Source organism: Myotis daubentonii, chromosome 1 (genome assembly GCF_963259705.1).
Source record: "Myotis daubentonii chromosome 1, mMyoDau2.1, whole genome shotgun sequence".
Taxonomy (NCBI): domain Eukaryota; kingdom Metazoa; phylum Chordata; class Mammalia; order Chiroptera; family Vespertilionidae; genus Myotis; species Myotis daubentonii.
Window position 1 is genome coordinate 70,663,067 of NC_081840.1, and position 23,091 is coordinate 70,686,157.

A 23,091-nucleotide genomic window follows, 5' to 3' on the forward strand; every position below is an offset into this window, starting at 1 on the left:
TTTTTGTTTATTTGTTTGCTTTTTTGAAGTGGGTTCTTCTAAATTTGCAGAAGCTTGTCAGCAATGAAAGGTTACTGCGTGTCCAGCAGTCCTTCTTTCTTACAGCTTTCTCAGAGTCCAGAGTGCTAACCATTACACGATGGAACCAACTCAGCTTTCTCTTTTCTGGACTTTGTAACATGCAGTTGAATTTTCCTCTTTCTGTGCAGGACATTCTATCTTGGATTTTTTTTCAAGCATATGCTCTTTTTATTGGGCCATTAAGTTTTGAAATTCCTCAAAATTGTCTCTAAAATTACCTCCCCCACCCCACTGTATTTCTTCCTGATGACCCTGTTTCCCTCCCCTATGGCACCAAATGCTTTGTGATAATCAAATATCTCCCACATTTGTATCTCCAGCTCAGACCTCTCTTCTGTGTCCAAAACCCATATATCAAACTGTCTACTCAGCTTTCCTAAGGGGATGTACCAAAATCACCTCAAACTTAACACATTCAAGACAATTCAGACTCCAGCCCTGTTCCTGGGCCTGTTCCTTCTCCATTTTTTTTTTTTTTTATCTCCACGAGCTTATAAACAGTGGGCAGAAAAGACCATAGGCCATCCTCACACCTCCGCTTCCCTTGCCCCCCTCCTCCAATGCATCCCTGAGTCCTGTCAATGACCTCCTACATATTTCTCAAATATCTCACTTCTTTTCCTCTCTATTTTCAACCCCACCCCCCTCAGCCCACCCCATGTAGTTCTGGCATATACTCTGGCAGCCTGCACTCTACCACCAAGTCCTATGTAATTATTTTTTCATGTTATAACCTGAGTGACCTTTTCAACTCACACAACTTCTTGTCTTCACTCTGCTTGAAGCCATTTGGTGGTTTTTCACTGCTCTTGAGATGAAGATTAATATCCCTTACAGGGTTCATGACGTCCTGTGTGATTTGGCAGCAACTCCTACTTCTAGACTAGTCTGGTAGCACTTACCTCCTTTCTTGTTACACACAACTCACTGTCTTTTTCATACTTAAGAAGCTCCATTCTTCCTCTTGACTCCAAATGTTATGGAACATCAGATTCCCTTTGCCTCTGACTCATTGTTTGCTTTACTATCTCTTACTTACTAGTTTTGTCTGTGTGTGTGTATTTCAATTGAATTTTTTTTTTAGAGAGAGAGGAATGGAGAGGAAGAGAGAGAAAAATTGATGTGAGAACAAAACATTGATTAGCTACCTCTTGCATACCCCCTACCAGGAATCGATCCTGCAACCTTTTGGTTCACGGGATGATGCCAAACCAACAGAGCCACACTGGCCAGAGCTTAACACTCCTGTTTAAATAACACTTTTCATGGAAGTCTCTATAGTACCCTAATCTAGATATAGTTTCTCTCCACTATAGTTGATGACAGACACCATATGCATTTGGCTCGTGTACTGTGTTTCTAGGAAAGATGGACTAGGACTACATAGAGCAATTGCTCAGCACATATCTATTGAGAGAGCAAAGAGCTTTGTCTGTCATATTGTGTTAGTTCTATAGATCAAAAGAGTGATTTTTTCTCCTTCAAAAGATTTATAGTTTTTACTTAATTGCTTCCCTGGAATTATCTTTATTATATATTTTAATTGTTTCTGTATCTTAAATATTTTTTCTTGATTGAGAATTAAAGATTTAAAAAGAATATTACAGCACTTTCTTTCAGTTGGTGCATGAATGCACACACATACTTTAGTGTCTTTATTCAGCATTATCCCTTAAATGTTAGCCATCTCACCAGGGCTTTCCCATCAGCTATTATTTCACAGTTTTCTGAAACATCTTCCAACGGAAGTCCTATCCAAATCAGTCATCACAAAACATTATTGCACTCATCTTTCACCCACGATACATTTCTTCAATTCATTCAACGGCTTCTAACACATTTACTCCTACCACAAGCTGTGTGGGATTATCAGAGATAGTCACTTGAGCAAGTAAATTTCCAACTAGTCATTTTGCGCCCAACACCTTGAGAAAGTGGATGCTGCTTTTGTTGAAAGGCTGAAGGCATGTGGTGTGTGGTGACAGAATGTTCAGTTTTGTTTTAGACCATGCCAGGCAGCAGATGGCATGGGTCATCATCAAATTTATCTTTGATTCTATTTCATTGTTTGCTAATATCACCACAATATTTGTGAAATGGTTCTCCATTATGTTCATTTTTCTGTTTGTTTTAAAATCTGTATGATGCTGACAGAGTGACAGTACTTCCCTGCATTTTCATGGGTGTAGCCCCATTCTGTTTTGTTTTGTTTTCTCCTGTAAAGACCTTGGAGATCATAGCTATAAAGAAATTACCTTCTAATGGATACATTTCTATCTATCATCTATCTATCTATCTATCTATCTATCTATCTATCTATCTATCATCTATCATCATCCATCTATCAAGTGTCTCCTCTGCCTTCTATTTCCATGATATTCTCTCTTTTTTTACTCCATATGGTTTGCCTGGAACTGACTATGTGCTCGGTTCTTAGAGTAGATGGATGGTCTAAAGCAGTGGTTCTCAACCTGTGGGTCGCAACCCCTTTGGTGGTTGAACGACCCTTTCACAGGGGTTGCCTAAGACCATCCTGCATATCAGATATTTACATTACAATCCATAACAGTAGCAACATTACAGTTATGAAGTAGCAATGAAAATAATTTTATGGTTGGGTCACAACATGAGGAACTGTATTTAGAGGGCCAGAAGGTTGAGAACCATGGAATCAATCAATGAGTTTCACATCCTTGACCACAAAAAGTGGTTCCTGCAGGTTAGAAAGTTCAGTTTAGAACAATAATGTTTAGGCCCAGAGTTTTTATTTTTTAAAAACTGTTTGGGGAAATAATGCTCTCTCTCTCTCTCTCTCTCTCTCTCTCTCTCTCTCTCTCTCTCTCTCTGTGTGTTAAGAGGATAACTGAGAGGAGAGAATTTGGGTCTAGGGCAGTGATGGCGAACCTTTTGAGCTCGGCGTGTCAGCATTTTGAAAAACCCTAACTTAACTCTGGTGCCGTGTCACATATAGAAATTTTTTGATATTTGCAACCATAGTAAAACAAAGATTTATATTTTTGGTATTTATTTTATAAATTTAAATGCCATTTATCAAAGAAAAATCAACCAAAAAAATGAGTTTGCGTGTCACCTCTGACATGTGTGTCATAGGTTCGCCATCACTGGTCTAGGGACTGCTGAAGCAACCTTGTCACCACAACTGCAGAACTGGATTGCCTGAGGATGGAGCCAAAGCAGAAAGAGGCAAAGCTAAATGATGGTGTGACTGGAATCCTGATTTAACATTCAAGGTCCTGGATCCAGTTGTACCTGAGACAGTTTTACTGCTGAACTTCTCAATACGTTTTATTTTTTGGTTAAGTCAGTTTGTATTTTTCGTTCTCTCATTGTAACCAAAAGAGTCATGGTGAATGTCTACTTTTTATTAAATATCAAGCTAGGGTGGTTGTTACCCTAAGGATACTGAGCAAGAAAATACGTTCTCATTGTCAAATGTGCCCTAGGAGGTAGCAAGGTTCCTAGAAGATTGTCTAGACCCAGCATCTGTTTGGCAGTGATGCTGACGCCAGATTGGCAAGCATCACAGCTAGCACACCAGATGGCCATTCCAGGCTCTCCTCAATTCCTGAAAAAGCTATGATATCAAATCTGGACTGTTATATCCTTATGCATGAAAGTAAACCCTGTTAATGAGAGGTTTTCATGTATTGGTATGGATTAGAAAGCTACAGTTATTGGTATCTAATGTGTCCCTAGAGCTTTAATTTGTTTACCCTAGTGTTATTTCACAATGCTGTCCTTCTCTTCACTTCCTTCCCTTTGCATCTAGATGCTCACGGGCATCACTCTTGGACTCCCTGGGATGTCTAGGGCTGGGGCCGCTGAATCCATGAATAGCCCATTGGTTTTGTAGAACACTGCTTAAATAGCCACATTTTCTTAAAAGGAATTTTAGATCTTAAAAGGTATGGTAACATTATAGTACTCCTATACCATTCAAAAGGCACCTTTTCATTCTGAATTTAAAAGTCTTACATGCTTATTGAAGGGCATTTTATCCAAAATGAAAACTTAATACATATAATTCCTTTACCTAGAGATATCCACAATTGAAATTTTTGCATGTTTTAATCCAGTCTTGTTTTCTATGAGTATGAAAGCATCTATATTTTACTATACATGTTATCTTTCCTGGTTTTACACTTATTTTAGAATAAATTTTTTCCTGTGTCCCTACAAGCTATTCAGAATTGTAATGACTGTTCAATCCCCCCCCACTTTGTGTTCCACATGTGCTTGACCATTACCTGATGGCTGCCCTCTGTTAGCTCTCAACTAATATTATTTAAGAGGTGGTTGCCCCAACTTAGGTTCACAATGACTGTTTTCAGGTAATTAAATCTGTGTTCTGAATTTTAGAAAAGATACTTGTTATTTATAAGAATTGCTTTCCTGCACACTCATTTGTTAATAATTTATTTGGTTATATTTTTTGAGTGCCTACTATGGGCATGGCATCTTGCTCCTAGACATATTTCACAGACCAAGAAAATTATGCTTTAGAAGATTTGTTTAATGATAGCTAAATTTCACACTTGCAAAATTACAAAAAGCTGTGTAAAGATTCAAGGGTCTTTGAAGCCATCTTTGGTTCCACTTACTTGTCATTATTTAATCAGAAAAGAGCCTTATTGGGACACATATGGTGTAAATAGTTCAAAAGATATTTGGATGTCTGTATGACAGAGGATTTTCTTACACTTCAACCCCTAAAATGTTGCATTTTATTTTTCCACAGCTATGTACTTTTCTTGGAAGGTGGTATGTCATTTTTTAAACCAGAAATTAACCATATTTTTTCTCCTTCCATGGGATTTTTTTTCTTTTGTATGGAATTCTTCTGGTTTGCAGTATGCTGTGTTTATAAAAGCAATATGCATATTTTTAAAAGTTCCATCACCTAAGAGAGAACTTGTCTCTTCTACTGATTTGAATGGAATTAAACTTTAAAAAACAGGTCCATACTTACACAATTTGGAAATCTCAAAACAATGAATGACTTGAAAGTCCTGCATATTCCACCGAATGTTTGCTGAAGAGGCTTAACTGGGGAATGAGATAAGGACAGAAAACATTTGAGCACAGCTAAATACCTATTGAGCCATCTTGCATTTATGGGAGGTAAGTGAAACTCATTTTATTTCTTTTTGTAGGGGGCTTCATTACCTCTTTACTTATGAGCAGAATTTACTTTGAATTTTAATTTTGGTTTGGGTGTGATACATTCTCAGACTAAAATCAATATTTTCTGTCTCCTAAAAAGTTTCTTTTGCATACTATTTGAAGACTCTCAAATTACAGATGTAAAACTGGAATATAAAAGGTGAGACAAGCCCTTAGTACCCAAGAGAATTTAAAGTACTTTGAGATTTTACTGTAAAGAATTTGCTTCTTTTTCATCAGGTTTCACTGAAATAAGGATGAACGCACAAAAAACTTGATTGTACTGTCACTAAATTAACATTAGTTAGTAGATTGGAAAGATACATTTTCTCACTTCCTTTCTTTCTTTTATCCTTTTAAATTTATTTTCTATCTCCAATGGGCTGTTTAAAATAGATCCATTTACAGCCTCATGTTAGAAAATGTTGTCTTTATACCCAAAGTCACTTTTATGCTCTATGCCACTCACCTGGCCCTTACTTGAAGATAAGACCTCTCTATATATTCATTTAGAAGCTGTATTTTGCCCTTGGTGTTACATTATTTATTAATTATCAATTAACTTTTAAGTTGCAGTTAAGCTTAAATATTTTTTATACAGAAGGAACATAGCACACGCTGAACCCTCAAAATAGAAGCTCCCCTGAGGGCAAGATGTCTATTCAGTTGCAGTATATCATCCGAGCCTTCTATGGCAGCTTTGGTTTGTGGACAAGTGTTCTGTATGATTTGTCGAACTTTATTTATTATGGTGTAAACTTTCTTTCAAAATTTCAAGTGCTCTTCTTTTTAAAATATATTTTATTGATTTTTTACAGAGAGGAAGGGAGAGGGATAGAGAGTTAGAAACATCAATGAGAGAGAAACATAGATCAGCTGCCTCCTGCACACCCCCTACTGGGTATGTGCCCGCAACCAAGGTACATGCCCTTGACCGGAATTGAACCTGGGACCCTTGAGTCCGCAGGCTGACGCTCTATCCACTGAGCCAAACCGGTTAGGGCTCAAGTGCTCTTCTTGATATCTAGGTTTTGAATGTTGTATATCATGCAATCATTGAGGAATAGAAACTTATGGAATAGGTACTAGTTCTGGGTCCTGTGATGCCTTCTGTGTACTTTACCAATGGCTGGTTTTAAGAATTTGTTCAAACCAATTAATCATACTATGTGTAATATTTGAACAGGAGGCAGCATTATTCTATCTTTACAGAGACCTCAAACTTTTCCTGAGAACCATAACCACCTTTATAGATTCTCACTGTTACCTGCTCCAATTTTATGCCTACTGTACATTTTCAGACTTTTAGCCTATGGAGTGCTCTAAATTCACGATCTAAAATTAGTGGCCACTCAATTTGGGAAAACTTTTTCATCTGCCGACTGTGCCTCTTACCAGCAATAGAAGTAATAACATAAGTAAGTGTTAACTGTTATTAAATAATGAAGTCAGGATTCAGACACTCACCGTTAGACTCCAGAATCAAATTCTTAATCTGCACTCTGCAACTACTAATGTATCAAGTGTATCTATTCACTTATAATTATAAAAGTAATTTTAAAGCAATTTTACTTCAATGGTTCCAAAAAGGATCTGATGCAGCTTATGATGATAAAACATCAACATGCAACATAGTTAAAAGTTAGGATAAAATAAGGAGTCATAAACAAAAAAATAGAGATGAAATTATTACAGTTAAAAATTGAACTTGCACTAAGCTGATTATTATAATATAGTAGTAAATTTAGGAACACTCCTCATAGATGAGGCCAAAAAGGAAAATGTGATGGGTTATATGGCTTTTATTTAATAAAAGGAAATATTTCCACATTCCTCAGTAAGAGCAAACTTCAAACTTTGTTCTGATATTGAATTCCAACAACTTATGGCATGGATCCTTTCTTCTCTCCCTTATTTGTTCATTCAACAACTATTTATTAAAGGCCTTGTATGGCCTCAGCATTATTCCTGTCACTGTGAACTCAATGCTCAGCATAATAGTTCTCTGCTCATTTGGAGAGTACACTAGTGGAGAAAATAGCCATGAATCCTTATATTAGTGTGTAACTACAAAGTGACATCTCAGTGATGCGGAAAGGAGCACAGTTCCATGAGAACACATAACAAATGAACATGACCTAGACTTGGGGTTTGGGGGTGGTTTCCCTAAAGAAGTGGTAAGCAGTAGGTTTTAGATCTTGCTTTCTTTTTTCTTTTTAAATATATTTTTATTGATGTCAGAGAGGAAGGGAGAGGGAGAGAGAGATAGAAACATCAATGATGAGAGAGAATCATCGATGGGCTGCCTCTTGCACACCTCCACTGGGGATCGAGCCGGCAACCTGGGCACGTGCCCTGACTGGGAATTAAACTGCAACCTCCTGGTTCATAGGTCGACATTCAACCACTGAGCCAGCCAGCCAGGCTGGTCCCTACTTTCAAAGTGCTGTCCATAGACCAACATTACTGGCACCATCTGGGAGCACCTGAGAGATGCAGCATCCCAGGCTCCAGCCTGGGCCCATGGTTTCAGAATCTGCTTCTGTGTTAACAAGACCCACAGATAATTCCTTTGAACAGTAGAGTTTGAGAGGCCCTGATCGAGGGGAAGGGGTAGCGTAGGACAAAGGGAGCCATCTGTTCAAAGGCTCTGTGGGAAGAAGGAGTACTGAGGAACTGAAATAAAGCATGTGGCTGGAGCCTTTGTCGGAAGAGGAAGGGCAAGCAGTCACGAGCAGGTAGGTCATGGAACTCTATGCACGCTGGGGCCGCTCAGCAGAGCCTTGCAGGCCTGGGAGACACGGGAATCCTTGAGGGCTTTTATTTGTAAAGCAGAGGAAGAGGATAATCGGATCTTATCTGGAAAACATGCCTCTGCAGTGCAGAGAGCAGAGGGTCTTCAGAGTGAAAGCAGAGGGCCACTGAGGTGGCTGTTATGGTGTCTGGGCGAAAGAGGATGGCGTGAAGATAGCGAGCAGTAGAGGTCTGTGCGATAGTGAGGAGATTAGGTGAGTTGGCTATGGTAATAGTTTTAATATGAGGATGATGGAGACTGAGGGGTCAAGGGTTACTTCTAAATTTCAGACTTGCTCTTTTTGAATGGATGAAGGTGTTGAGGTAGGAAACCCCTAGAAGGCAAGTAGATTTGGAGGGGAAATAATCAGTCGGATCTTAGAAATGTTGAATTTCAGACGCCTTTGAGGCTGGGGAGATATCAGTGGTTGTTATAAAAGTGGGTTCTGACTGGACTGGATTGGAGATATAAATTTGGGAGCGAGATTGAGCAATATGTTGAGTAATTAATTGAAGAAAGAGGCAAAAAAAGTTTTTCATTGTTTTATCTCTTGTATTGAATTTCAACAACACGTTAATTTAATGAAAACATTTTTATAGAATGCCACATGAATATAGTCCAGCTCCATTATTTTCTATCATTTAAAGTAGATTTTGGGATAGATTTTAGATAATTTGAAAGAAAGTCAATATTTTTTAGACTTTCTCGAATATTGATTGTCTTGACCATACTTTGGCAGAAGTTGGATGGAACTCATTTAAAATTGAATTCATGGGCCTTAACCATGGACATTATGTGTTGCCAATTGTCTTGTTCATAACAGACCCACAATTATATCTGAACTGATTATTGAACTTAGAGCTGCATATTTTAGATATGAGGCTTTCAGGCAGTAGAGCTGGCATTCTGTTATGAAAATGAATGAGTTTGATAAACCTTCTTACACAAATATAGGGTAATCCTACTTCTATTCAGAGAAGGGCTGCAGAGGTGCATCTGAATTGTGCTAAAGCTAATTTATAAAATATTTGATTCTGCCCAACCACATGTTCAAATACAAATAGTATCGAAGATATAATTTGACTAGAAAATTTAAGTGTAGATTTTATTTATCAAGTGAATTAGCTTTGAAAATATAAATGTGGCTTTTATAGAATAAATTTACCAGCTGCAAAATATATGCCCAGGAAGTTTAATAAAATAACCTCCTGGGTGAAGGGAGAAGCTAGAATCAGGGAAAATTATAAAAAAATTAATAACTGGTATGGTAAGGGCACAAGCCAATAAGAAAAGACATCAGTCATATTGCTCCAGGTGTACACTGGAGAACCTGTTGCTATGAAGGCATTACTTGAACTAACTTCGGGTGGATATTATGGGACTGAGGAGCCTGGGTGGTAGGAGCATGGTGGAACCTTGGAAAGTAATAGCAGTTAGAGGTTTATGACTATGAATAGCAGTATTTCATTATTTTAACAACCAACATGGCCTGTTCTGTTACCTCCTGGCTGAATACCAGCCCTGCCTAGAACTGTGCATTTGAACAATAAGGTATAATGAAACCAGTACTCTTTGATTTAAGCATGGTTAATATTTTTCTATTATTTTTGACAGTGATGAACCAATAGGTCCATCTGTTTTTTAAGACCATACATAATAAACAATGTCATCAGTAATAAAAGAAATGACTCATTTTCATTGTCTTTGGCAGGAGAGCAATAACACCACACATCTTAAAGGAATTTTTTATTTACAAGCAAGAAAGGAGGGGAAGGGGTAAAATATAGACCAGTTGAACACCATTATACTTGGAACATGGTCTTTCAAATAACGGTTCCAACCTCTTTTGATTCTGGGATGGGTTTTATAACACAGGTTCTGAGAATGCACTGAGTCAGGGCTCTTAGCTGCGATGACATGATTTGGAGCATGAGGCAGCACAGCCTGAAGTGATCCTGCCTCAGTCTTTCCTGACCACCCACAATCCTGGAGCTAAAATTCAGGCACTTGAGCAAGTCCATCTTCCTCTTCCTTAATGGTGATGGATGTCCTTCCTGAACACCTCCCCCTTTTCCATCTTCTTTGTCCATCTTTCTGACTATGTTCTGTGTTTCTAACCATGCATTTTACATAATATTGTGAATTAATCTCAGCTTGTGAACTGCACTTTACCTTTAATAATTACAAGAGTCTCAGATGATTTCTTCCATGAGAGGGGTAAAGCTTGGGTCCATCATTTGTGAAGCTTTCTTGGGCCTAAGCAATCCGACCACATCCGCCAAGTCACTTTGCCTAGATTTTATCTTAATTACTACTTTGCTATGATTTCTACCTTTGGGAAAATATTTATATAAATGAGTCTGTGACTTTTGCACCACCCTTAAAGCATGAGTTTAGTGCCAGACTTTAATAAAGGTTATGCTTACATGAAGTGGCCATCTCTTCTAAAATGGTCATATTTACCCACTCTGAAAACTTGATGTGACAGGTTTATAAATAAAAATACATTAAATTATGATTTCCAAAAGCATATGTTAGTAAATGGAATAACATAGGATTATCACATACATTGTAGTTTAGTGTTTATTTTGTGTGTTTGGTGAGTATTGTGGATTCCATGATAATCTCAGGATAGAGGTTTGAAAAAATTCTTATCCAACTCGTTGCATTGAAAAGATGTATTAGAGGAGGTTTTTAAATTCTTTGTTGTTTAAAGTATTACATATAGTATTACATATGTCTCCTTTCCCCCCCATTGACCTCTCCCCAGACACCTCCACCCCCAGCACATGCCCTCACACCCCTAGTGTCTGTGTCCATTGGTTATGCTTATATGCATGCATACAAGTCCTTTAGTTGAACTCTTATGCCCCACCCCCAACCCTCCCCTGCCTTCCCTCTGAAGTTTGATGGTTTGTTTGATGCTTCTCTGTCTCTGGATATATTTTTGTTCATCAGTTTATGTTGTTCATTGTATTCCACAAATGAGTGAAATCATGTGATATTTTTCTTTCTCCAATTGGCTTATTTTGCTTTGCATAATGTTCTCCATGTCCTTTCTTTTTTACTGCAGCATAGTATTCCATTGTGTAGATGTACCACAGTTTTTTAATCCACTCATCTGCTGATGGGCACTTAGGCTGTTTCCAAATTGTAAATTGTGCTGCTATGAACATAGGGGTGTATATAACCTTTCTGATTGGTGTTTCTGATTTCTTGGGATATATTCCTAGAAGTGGGATCACTGGGTCAAATGGGAGTTCCATTTTTAATTTTTTGAGGAAACTCTATATTGTCTTCCACAGTGGCTGCACCAGTCTGCATTCACACCAGCAGTGCATGAGGGTTCATTTTTCTCCACATCCTCACCAGCACTTGTGGTTTGGCTGCAGAAATCTTGAGAAAGAAGAACAAAGTTGGAGGGATCACAATACCAAATATCAAGCTATATTACAAAGCCACTGTTCTCAAAACTGCCTGGTACTGGCACAAGAGCAGATATATAGACCAATGGAACAGAGCAGAGAACCCAGAAATCGACTCCAGCCGTTATGCTCAATTAATATTTGACAAAGGAGGCAAGAGCATACAATGGAGTCAAGACAGTCTCCTCAATACATGGTATTGGAAAAATTGGACAGATACATGGAAAAAAAATAAAACTAGACCACCAACTTACACCATACACAAAAAAAGTCAAAATGGATAAAGGACTTAAATGTAAGATGGGAAACTATAAAAATCTGAGAAGGATCCATAGGCAGCAAAATATCAGACATATGTCATAGTAATATTTTTACCAATACATCTCCTAGGGCAATGAAAACTAAGGAGAAAACAAACAAATGGGACTACATCAAAATAAAAAGCTTCTGTACAGCAAAAGAAACCATCAACAAAGCAGTAAGAAAGCCACTGCATGGGAGAACATATCTGCCAATGTTATATCTGATCAGGGTCTAATCTCTAAAATTTACAGGGAACTCATGCAACTTAACAAAAAGAAGATAAACAATCCAATCAAAAATGGGCAAAAGACCTAAATAGACTCTTTTTGAAAGTGAACTTACAGAAGACCAAGAGATATATGAAACCATGCTCAAAGTCACTAATCATCTGAGAGATGCAAATCAAAATGACAATGAGGTACCATCTCACACCTGTCAGAATGGCTATCATCAACACATTATTATAGGAGTTTTGTGGTATTTTTTCCTCCAGTCCATTTTATTCTCAATAATAAACATTCATGATCATATTTATCAAGTGCTTATATGCACTTGTTAAGTATGATCATTAATTTGATCATAATTCTGAATTAATCAATGTTTTAATGTTCAAAATCATCATTATCCTCATAATTTTAATTTCAAGGTTTTATGAAATAGTTTCTGTGATTGAGACTTTTTTTTGCTCTCCCAAGATAACACAAACTTAAACGAGAGAATATTACTGTTTCTTGAGAACCAAGAGATAAAATGAGAAAATTTCATATGTAAAACTTAATCTTGGAAGGATCATTCTATTTGTATAGCATAAAGTAGAAAACTATGGCCTTCAGATATGCTCTAAATTGGCTGGAATTTCACCCCCATTCCCAAGTGAATGGGAACAGCTCTAAATATTCTCCTGTTTAATAAACACCTGGGGGCCTTTTGTTGGAGGATTTTGTGAAAAGACATCCTCTCGTGGCCAAATAGTCAACCTGGTGTGTGTGTGGCCTTAGAGAGAGAGAGAAAAAACCTCATTCTTCCAAGGTATTGTTGTTTTAAAAGTGTGTAATTATGCATTATTTCTCTTACTGTTGGAAATCTTTGAGATACACGCTAATCTATCACATCCTTAACTCTTGTCAGCTTTATAAAATCCTGTTTCACTTTCTAGATAATTTTTCCTTCTAAAACTTTCTTTCTTTTGTCTTTTAATAAATATTCCCTTTCTAAACCCATTTTCTTTGAAAATGAAAAGACTAAAAGGCCTACTTTTGTAATTAAAAGTCATTTAAAAATAACCTCAGAAGATTGTTGCTAGATATCAAAACATCTTTATGGCCCCATTTCAATGGCAAGAAAGACAAGCGACCGGGATCCTGTACCTTTTACTCCAGTCTACATTAATTACCTCCTATTAAAAAATGACAAAGACCTTTTGAAAGGGAACCTGGCACTCTTTCCACAGAAATGATGGCAGGCACCCTACTTTGCTGATTTCTTGACACTTCTAATTACCTGTATTCATTTGAAATCGTTTCCTTTGTAGAGAGTTATTGGCATGATTTTCTGAGAACAAGAAGAAAATGGAAAACATTTTAGCAAGTTAAGGGGAAAAAAAATCAACAGTATCATTGTTTGCCGCTTTTGTTGAAACTACCTACACGAGTCATTTGAGGGACATGAAGGTAAATGAAAGGTTATACTTTGCCCTGCACGTTGTTGCTGGTATTTGTAATGTCAATAACTGTAGAAGGTTGTCAGGAAATTGGAGAGATAAAGGTCAATAGCAATGACAAATATATCATTGTATGTGTTTGAATATGCAATATCAGCCTAATCTGCCAGTGGAGGCTTTTCGCCCTGGAAATATCAATCAGGTGCTGTATAAAACCCACCTATTGTTCTCTGGCCGCCTAGAATGTAATGGGGAGATCTGCAGATTGAAAACCCATCAGAGATTTTTTTTTTTTTTTTTTTGGTGGAGTGGTATCATAAGTTATTGCTGAACACGCCTATAAATGCTCATTTCTTTTAAAGATGGAATTAGCAAAAATGTATTAAAGATTATCCAGTTTCAAAGATTGCGTCATTGGTGGGAAAATAAGGCATTTTTCTTTTCACAAAATGGGAAGACACAGTTTAGCTTTGTATATCATTGCAATGAGGTCGGTTCCAGAATCTTTCAGTGTTCTAAGCTAAATTAAATGCTGACTATGCCTTTCATACCATCTTGACAAGAAATTAGTTGGGCTAGTGGTAGACCCTTAGTCCAAGTCCTGCCTCCTGTTGATTTTGATGTGTTAGAAATTATGGTTATTTGTATTCAGTTATAAATTATTTACAAATGAAATGCACAATAGGTTACTTACACTGTGTCTCTACTAAGCACAGTCTTGTTAAAATGCATTTTGTTGGAGCCAAACCAAAGTATTCAGATTCAGTAGACAAATGAATCTACCTTCCTTTTAGTAAATGGTGCTAAAGAAATCACTTAAAACCTTTTGGGAAATGAAAAGTAAAAACAAAATAGCAAGAGATCTTTTAAAGGTATGTGCTTCAACTTGGTCTTGAAGAACACCTGCAGGATATAAAGGCAGTGTGTTTGAAACCCAGAGAGATCATATTTTATGGATATGACTTTTTAATTTTTGCATCTGCTGGTATTCTCCATTAAAATAAAATATTTTGCAAGTCTACTCTTCCTGAGACATTCTGCACTTTCTTGGGTATAATGACCCCTTTCCCTACCTCTGACCCAATGCATAAATCATTCTTCTCAAATGCACACACAGATCACGTGGAAAGAGACGTGAAAAGAGATTGGTTCCTGAAGAGTGTACAGAGTGACAGGAAAAAGAGCCACAAACTCAGCCGCACCCGGAGGTGACAGAATAAGAGAAAATGCCGGAGGGGACAGGGAGGCCTGAAGGAGAAAAGACACAGGAAAGAAATGATTCATGGAGTTCATGGAGGGGGAAATAAAGAAGGGCATCAGGAAGGTAAAATATAAACATAATTTAACACAATACACATAATTGTTACATAGGGAAATTGAAATTTACAGAGAGAGAGAGAGAGAGAGAGAGAGAGAGAGAGAGAGAGAGAGAGAGAGAGAGACATTGTAGAGTTTGAGAGGTAAATGGATAATATTCAGGAAGCTGACCAGACGAGAAAGCCCTAAGCTGAGGAGAAGAAACAGAAATAGCAGAACCCTTGATGTTTTCCAGCCAAGATTTCTGTCCATTTAAGGGACCATGAGTCTGAGCCTCCCTCTCCCCTTCCCTCTGCCTGTGCCACACAGAGGAGAACCTGTTAGGAAGCCATGGGCCTCATCCCTTGCAGTGAATCCACAATATGTGTGTCCATTTCTCCTCACATCTAATATTCTATAGAGTTCATTATGGAAATTTTTACATTGAGTGTTTTTTCTAAAGCTCTATTTTCAGATAAATAATAATTTTAAAAATAATCAAATAAAAACCATCAATGGCTTAAGTAGGATATTTTGAGGTTGGATTCATCCATCTATCACTGGCTTCCCTTTGTATTCAGTTCATTGTTTTTATTACATTTCTGATCTGCAGATAGGGCTCCTATGTAAATACATACTCTGGCTAAATTCACCGTGTGCCAAGGGACAGCTATAGTACTGTCCCAAAGGGTTTAATTATTTTACTTACATTGTTTTATAGATTGAAATTATATAAACAGAGACGGACCTTTACTTTTCCCTGGTCTTCTTACTTGAGGGTAGTATTTTCTTAATGAAGGTAACTACGGAGTTTAAGAAACAATAAAAAGGCTCATATGCATTAAACATGTGTTATACAGAGTTAACTTTTCTTTGCAATTTCAGCAACTTGAATGCAAGGGCTGGAAATGAGAGTCCTGCATTGTCTATGCCGGAGTGTCTTCTTTTTATAGGCTAACATCTGGGTGAGAATAAAATTTCGAAGATTATATTGTTTTCATTTTATTTCTTTCCCTTTCTCACTTTTCTGGGTAAAGGTTAGTTTGGAGATGAATGGATAATACAGTGCAAGTAATTTTCTATTTCTTGTGATCTCTTTTTAAAAACATTTGTGACATAGCACAAATAAATAATTATCATTTTGGACATAGAGTTATTCTTTTATGTCAGATGACTGCTATTAAAAACCAGCTTATTAAATCATAATTTTCTATTAAGTCCCATAATTTTGCAATTTTCACCTTTTCTTTTCACAGTACATTATTTGGGTAATAACAAAACTACATATTAATTTTTCCTTTTCTCTTTTCTTTGTTCATTGATATTACTAATCATTTTAGTTATCAATAACCAACAATGGAAATGACTCAAAATTTGCAGAATTATTCCATAGCGTTTTCTCTCTGGACTAAAAATTTAATATAATTTCTAAGTGTAACAACATACTGTACAAGGCGAATGTGCTGAAAGATAACTGTAATTCACAAGTGTTAGGGATGGGAGAGATTAGATATAATTTTATTCATATCTATCTTCCCTATCTCTCTATGTAGACAGATATAATATTAGACATGACAGAGTGTGCAGTTGTGAGGAAAATCACAAATCTCAGGTCCTCTCTGAGGTAAAAAAAGGGTGAAGGCCAGATGCTTCCATTATTCTAGAAGTTATCTTATGTTTCCTCTCTCTCTCTCTCTCTCTCTCTCTCTCTCTCTCTCTCTCTCTCTCTCCCTCTCTCTTTTTCTCGCTACTTGCCAACTAAGTCTTCCTGTTTGAAAGAAAAAATGATCTAGCTTTTAGTGTAATATACAATTTGTTCAGATGTTCCTTCTTAAAGGAATTTTAATTATATTTATTCAGTCTTCGCAAGAAAATTAAATACACACAGAATGATTTAAATTATTTTTGCACTATAAATAAATTGTTGAGATTTTGATAACTATCCACAATATTGTGATCTAAATTTAAACAAGAGAGAAAAAACAAAGGAAGAAACAAAAGTTAGAGAAGCAAGTAGAAAAAAAAATAGTGTGAGGATTATCGATAAAAAAGTAATAGCAATTAACTGGTGAAGAGAAAAAAAAAATTCAAGTATTTAAAAGGAAATGCTTGTTCAATCATAAGAAAGAAAAAAAGCTAACAGAAGGCCATAGTGGATCACAAGCTAATTATGGGTTAAAAACAGAGTTTTGTTGTTCAAAGACAAAGTACTGATAGTCACTGATGAATTTAGGGAACATAAATAGTAATCTATATTATATGCATTATTAATCAGTTGCTTGTTATCATACTGTGTCCTTTAGGATCCTACGACTTAAGCTGAGTGTGCAGAATTTGGAATAGGTCCAGAGGAAGCTGCAAAACAACTAAAAGGTTGGGAAACAGTCCCAATGAAACAAGGGTAAAGGAACTGGCCTTGTTTAGTCTGGAGAAGAAAAGGCTTGGAGGGACTTAATAGCAGTCTTCCAGTTCATGAAGGAACACAGTCCTTTGCAGGTAGAGGTGAACAGCTGGTCTCTGTTTCCTCTGAGAATAGTATAAGACAGCAGGGTCTTAAATGCAGTAGATGGGATTTAGGCAAGATGTTAGGAAGATCAGGGGAAGTTCAAGGAGAATTTAGAATGCATGAGGGAATTGGTATTATTATTTTTTGGAGTCATTTAGTCCAAATTGCAGAGTAAAAAAGAGAGAATACAATCTATAAAGCAGGAACCTATGGAGGAAAGGAGACAAAGAATGAATAGTTGTGATCTAGGGATAGAGGCCATCTGGGATGAAAGCAACACTAAATTCTAGAAGTGTATGGAATCAGAATACTGGACTAGAAGGGAAAATATTTTGCAGAAAAGGGGGATTAAAAAGATAAAAACAAAACTATGAAAATGTGAGGGTATGACATGCATTTGAAATAAATGTACAATGTTAAACAACAATTTGTTTTGGTGTTGAGAAAAAAAGTTCTAAGTATTCATGTGTATAATATATACTAAATACTAGTTATTTAAACAAATTCTGTTAGACTGACATCCTTGAATGTTAAAAAATAGGACCATCAAAGAGATTTGCCATATTTTTATGACAAGTTTTATAAAAGAAATCAATCATTAAATGTGAGGAAATAAACTAAATAATTTCTTAAATCTTATCTAAATCTTATTCTTATGATCTTATGACATATGGGAAAATTGTGACTAGGTAAAAGACAATACATATATACCACACAAAACAAGAATAAAAAAATGCATAAAATTCAAGAAGCTATGTTATAACCCAGAAAAACAATTGTAAAAGTCATCAGCCTCATTACAGGAAATATTAATTGAGTATTATGCAGATCAAACAATGGAATGTATCCATGAATTTAAGAAATTTAGAGCGTAAGATTAGTTGCCATTTGATACATTATAGGTAAGTCACCTAGGACTACAGAATCTATTGAACTTAAAATGATTCTTACATCCATAAATACAGAATAATAAATTACCATTTCAGCAAGTGCAATTGTTAAAGAATACGCATTAGCTTTTAAAATAATGACAGAGGTTAAAATTTCCAGTCCCCTTGAACTAGGATTATAACTTAAGTCAATAATCAAAATTGTGTTTAAAGATTACAAATACAAGGTGGGGCAAAAGTAGACTTACAGTTGTTCATATGGAAAATAATACAAAAATTAATAAATAATAACACAAGAATAAACCATGTTTTGCATACTCACAACTGTAAATCTACTTTTGCCCCACCCTGTATCTTACATTGTGGGTCTGGATAAGCTGCTTTATTTCTAGATTACTTGGTTAATTTGATCAATTTTCTAGTTACTTTTATTTCTTCAGATAGTCATTATCCCTCCTCAGAAATGGAATGGATTTATGTTTAGTTTTTTGTTGAACCAATTTTCACTACTTCACAGCTGTATTTTGTCATTGAGAGGTTTAGTCTCATGTGCCGTGCAATGCACTCTTTTTTTTCTGATGTGTCTTCACTCTCAAATGCAGAAAGTAGAATAGTCCATATTTGAATGTATTTTGCCAAGATGATAGTTATGTATATTTTATAACATTCTGGTACACTGATTTTAGCAATCTAAAAATAGATCCCTGCAAATATTTCTTTTACTGCTTTTTAAAAATATAGTTACAAACACTTCACTTGTAAAAGATTTAGGTTTGGAAATGCATCTTAGTTCCTCTCTCCACAAAGAAAAGCCTTTTGTTCTGGTCTCTCTGGCACTACCTTATTTTGTGACTTTCTGCTGTCCCCTAGTGGCATGTTAATCTTCTTGACTACCGTGTGAGTGTGATCTCCTCTGGAACCAATTCTCTACTCTTCTGTGCTTTTTTTTGTGACTCTCATTAGCAGACATTTAAAATACTATTAAACAACCCATGAGCTGCCTTTTAGAAGCAATAACCCTGTTCTTTAGCCCAAACAATTTTCCATTTATGAATTCTTACTCAAGAAAGCATGTCTAGGGAATGCATGCTCTCTAGATATATATTGTGTTATCTCACTACAATAAACATTTCAGGTTTTTAGAATTTTTACACAAAACTGATGAAAGCAAAATGTTATCAGTTTTGACTGGTATATACATAACATACAGTAGCTAAAACGTAATTTGTGACAGGTCAGACTATTTATGTCAATGAGTTTACAAACAAAAATTGTACTATTCCTTTTCCTTTGCTTTTCAAAATCGTGGTAGTTTACTATAATCGCAATATTTGCTCTTTTCATGATGACTTTTTTTCTATGACATATTTAGAAATATACAATGAAACTATGTACTTGAAGCAAGAAATGTAATTCATTTATGTAAAAGATTTTGCATCAACATATACCATGATGATTAAAAAAGAAACATGTTCTTCACTTTTTCTGAATGCTATTTTTTTCTATATGAATTAGAATTTTCTTTTTTAAAATTTAAAGATAGATCGGTTATTTTATCTTCCTTCTATGTTTTATGTACTGAGATACAATTTCCAACTGTAACATAGGGCTGGTTAAGTTTTTGTTTTTCTAAATCAGTCTTTTTAAATCATGTAATGAGAATGGAATGTAAGAATTTGTCAAAAACGATATTTCAGGTATTTTTATATTTAATTTTAACACGAAGAATTACTACAAAGCTGGCTTACACAATTCCTTTAAAAGATGGCTACAAACAAGCTAAGAAGAATTTATAGGAAAGAATGGTCTGATGAAATCTGGCCCATTAACAGAAAGGACATTGCAGAAATCTGAGATGTATAGTGAACTAATGATTTCTTGGCACTGTCTTATTTGGCACTTATCATGGTTTTGACAATTATCACATGAATAGCAACACTTTTTTCTTTTTGAACTTGGGGTGGGGGGTGGGAAGGGCTCCGGGGGAAAAAGGAGGCCCAAAGCCCTGGAAACTCCCATTTTCTTAGCTATTCGAGTGTACAGTTTGAGCGTGTAGAAGAAAAAGAACTAAGCTGTAAGGTTCTCTTAAATGACGATATTCCTGTTTCTTCAAAGAAATGTTCATCTAGTTTTTGAACTGCCTCTCTTCTAAAAGGTCAGATTGCTGCCCAATTTAGTCATTTTGTCTGTTTATACATGCCTCCATTGGGATAAGATATCCAAAAACAAAGCCTTAGATTGCAATCAATCTTGGCTTAAGTGCAAAGCCATCTAACCAATCCAAGAAATCCTACTGCCTATCATGTGGAAAGGGAAAAGGAAGAATTTAAACCTTCTAAACTTTTTATCAAGAGAAAAGATAAGCCACCTTTCTTAAACCACCTTAACATATGAGAGACTCATGCTCCCCTCCTTCAATTTTGCCCTGACACCCAATTTCTCAAATTCAAATTACATGGGTTTTCTAAAAATACATCCTACATCAAACATTATAAATTACAATAGCTATTTTTCACATTGAAATGTCTGATTTTTAAAAAAGTTATCTATTCAGGTTGTAAATGTTCTAAAAATGTTCCCTTGGAGTTATTTTTAAAACTCATGATATGTTGGATAATAAATATTGTTGCTCTGTCACTGGAAACATTAGAAACAACATATTTGATAGGTTAATAGGAATGAGAATTCCATTTGAAAGTTTAATTAATTTCATTTTAGATGAATGTGACTCTCAAAAATCTTAGTTCCAATGAGTACACAGGCAAATTTCTTTGCCACTGTAGATTCTAGTCAGTTAATTATCTTGTATATTATTTGGAAAATTAAAAAAAGGGAAAAATTGCCTTTTAAAAAATTAAATCTAGAGACAGTCTTAATAAATCTTCTCTCATGTTATACAGCATTATCAGTGGCCTATTCTCTACAAATTAGTTTTCCAAAACAAATAATAAAGCCGAGCAGTTCTACTTTTTACAACTCCGGAGACTATCTAAACAAAATGAGCAGATTTATAGGGCTATTTTTAGTGTGTGTCACTTGCATTACAGTTTACATTTGCTTTCGAGCCCTATTTGACATTCTTGGTAGAAAAATACAGGCAGAACACTCATTAAGAGTCTTAATAAAGGACAGTCTCCATAGGGTAGTTACGGAAATAACCAAAGTCGAGGCATGCATAAGAATGTTCTTTTGGACTTGACTTAATGTCCTGCTGCTTGATTTCAGTTATCTAAAAAAGTCAAGTCCGGGATCAAAATGCAGATTTAATGTTCTGTTTAAAAAATCTGTAGGCATGGGATTAGCCTACCAATAATAAGTGAAGTAAAAGCACATTTTTGATGGTGGGGATTGTCACACAGCAACAGGTAAGTGCTGCCATGTCTAAATAACTATTATTTTTTTCATAAATTGTATATTCACATTCAAGTGAAAATTAACTGGAAAAGTCTAGGACAATGTTGTGATTTTCTGCAAGCCATTCTTCCATGAATAAAAATGCATGGAAAAACCTTATGTAATGTTATGAAATATGTCATCACACGTAGATTTATGGAAAATACCATGTTATATTTCATGTCATATTTCAAAATATAGATGCGAGGATTAAATATTTGCATCTCGTCTAAACCAAGTTTCTCCAGCAGTTTGTTCTGGGTGAGAAAGGCCAGTGCCTTCCACAGTGAAAGGGAGCCCATTTCACTTGCATATACAAATAAGGGATGAAGAACTTACCTCCTTTTGTTTATTCAGAAAAGATATTATATCGAGAGGAAAATATTAGAAGATAAAAGCAGATACATATTTAACCGCTCGGTCACGTCTTTTTCTTCTGTGGAAAGGGAAGCGCTTTGATAAGGTTAGACTGGACAGGAAACCTGATTTGACACCCTGCTCGGTGCCTTGTGGTGCTTTCTTAGTAATCGTGTTCATGTAAAACTCCCTAGTAAGGAAATTCCTTAGCTGCAGACATCATTTAGCTGAGCCTTATAAATAGAGCTCACATTCAAAGGTAAGAAAACAGACATGAATGTTACACCAACCACCCCTGATAAGATATGTTTTCAAAGCAAAAACATGTCTACAAAGTGTTGTGGTATGGAAATCTCCGATTAAACACTTAAGAAAACATGCTTTCCCACACAGCAGCCTCTTTATTTGCATGAAATAATTCCTTAGGACAACAAAAAAGTAACTTTGGCACAACTATTGGACCTTATTAAAATTCGGTCTACCACATTTAAAGCTGAAAAAGAGATTTCTATAAAATCATAGCCAGACAGATTTCTCACTATGAACTCGAATAAAGCTGAAAAGTGAAAATGACACGTTTGGACTGACAGTAATAGTCATGTAACTGCTGAAAAAATACAGATGAAGGACTTTCGGAGATTTCAAATAGTTTGCTACAGAAGAGTCATCTAAGAAGGTAGTTTTATAGCTTGATGAGTGTTTTTAACGAGTTAAAGATGTTACTACAGCTACCTCAAAACCACTTGTAAACAATGCCTCTGACTCAAAGGTTGTCACAGAGGTTTTTTTTTTTTTTAAATGTGAAGCTTTTAATCATTCTATTCCTAAGGCTTTGTAGTGTAAAGGAATTGCATTTCTACAATAAATTTATCAATTACTAATTAGTTTGGTGGTGAGTGCCTAATTTGGTTTCTATATAAAATAGGGCCAGTTTTGATTTTTTCTAGAACTGGTTTATCTTGGCATATTTAACATATGAATTAAGCCCAAATATCTTTCAAAATTCAAAATAGCTGTACTTATTCCTGCCAAAATAATAAAAAGAAATTTATTGTTGTAATCTCGATTTATGGTTTAGTTAGGCAGAATGAAAATATGACCTCTCTAGGAATCCCTGTTGCCCCTTAAATTCCAGTTTGCTTTACAATGGGTTTGTGTGCTGGTGAAATTGGTGCAGCTAACACTTAATATGTTGATTTGAA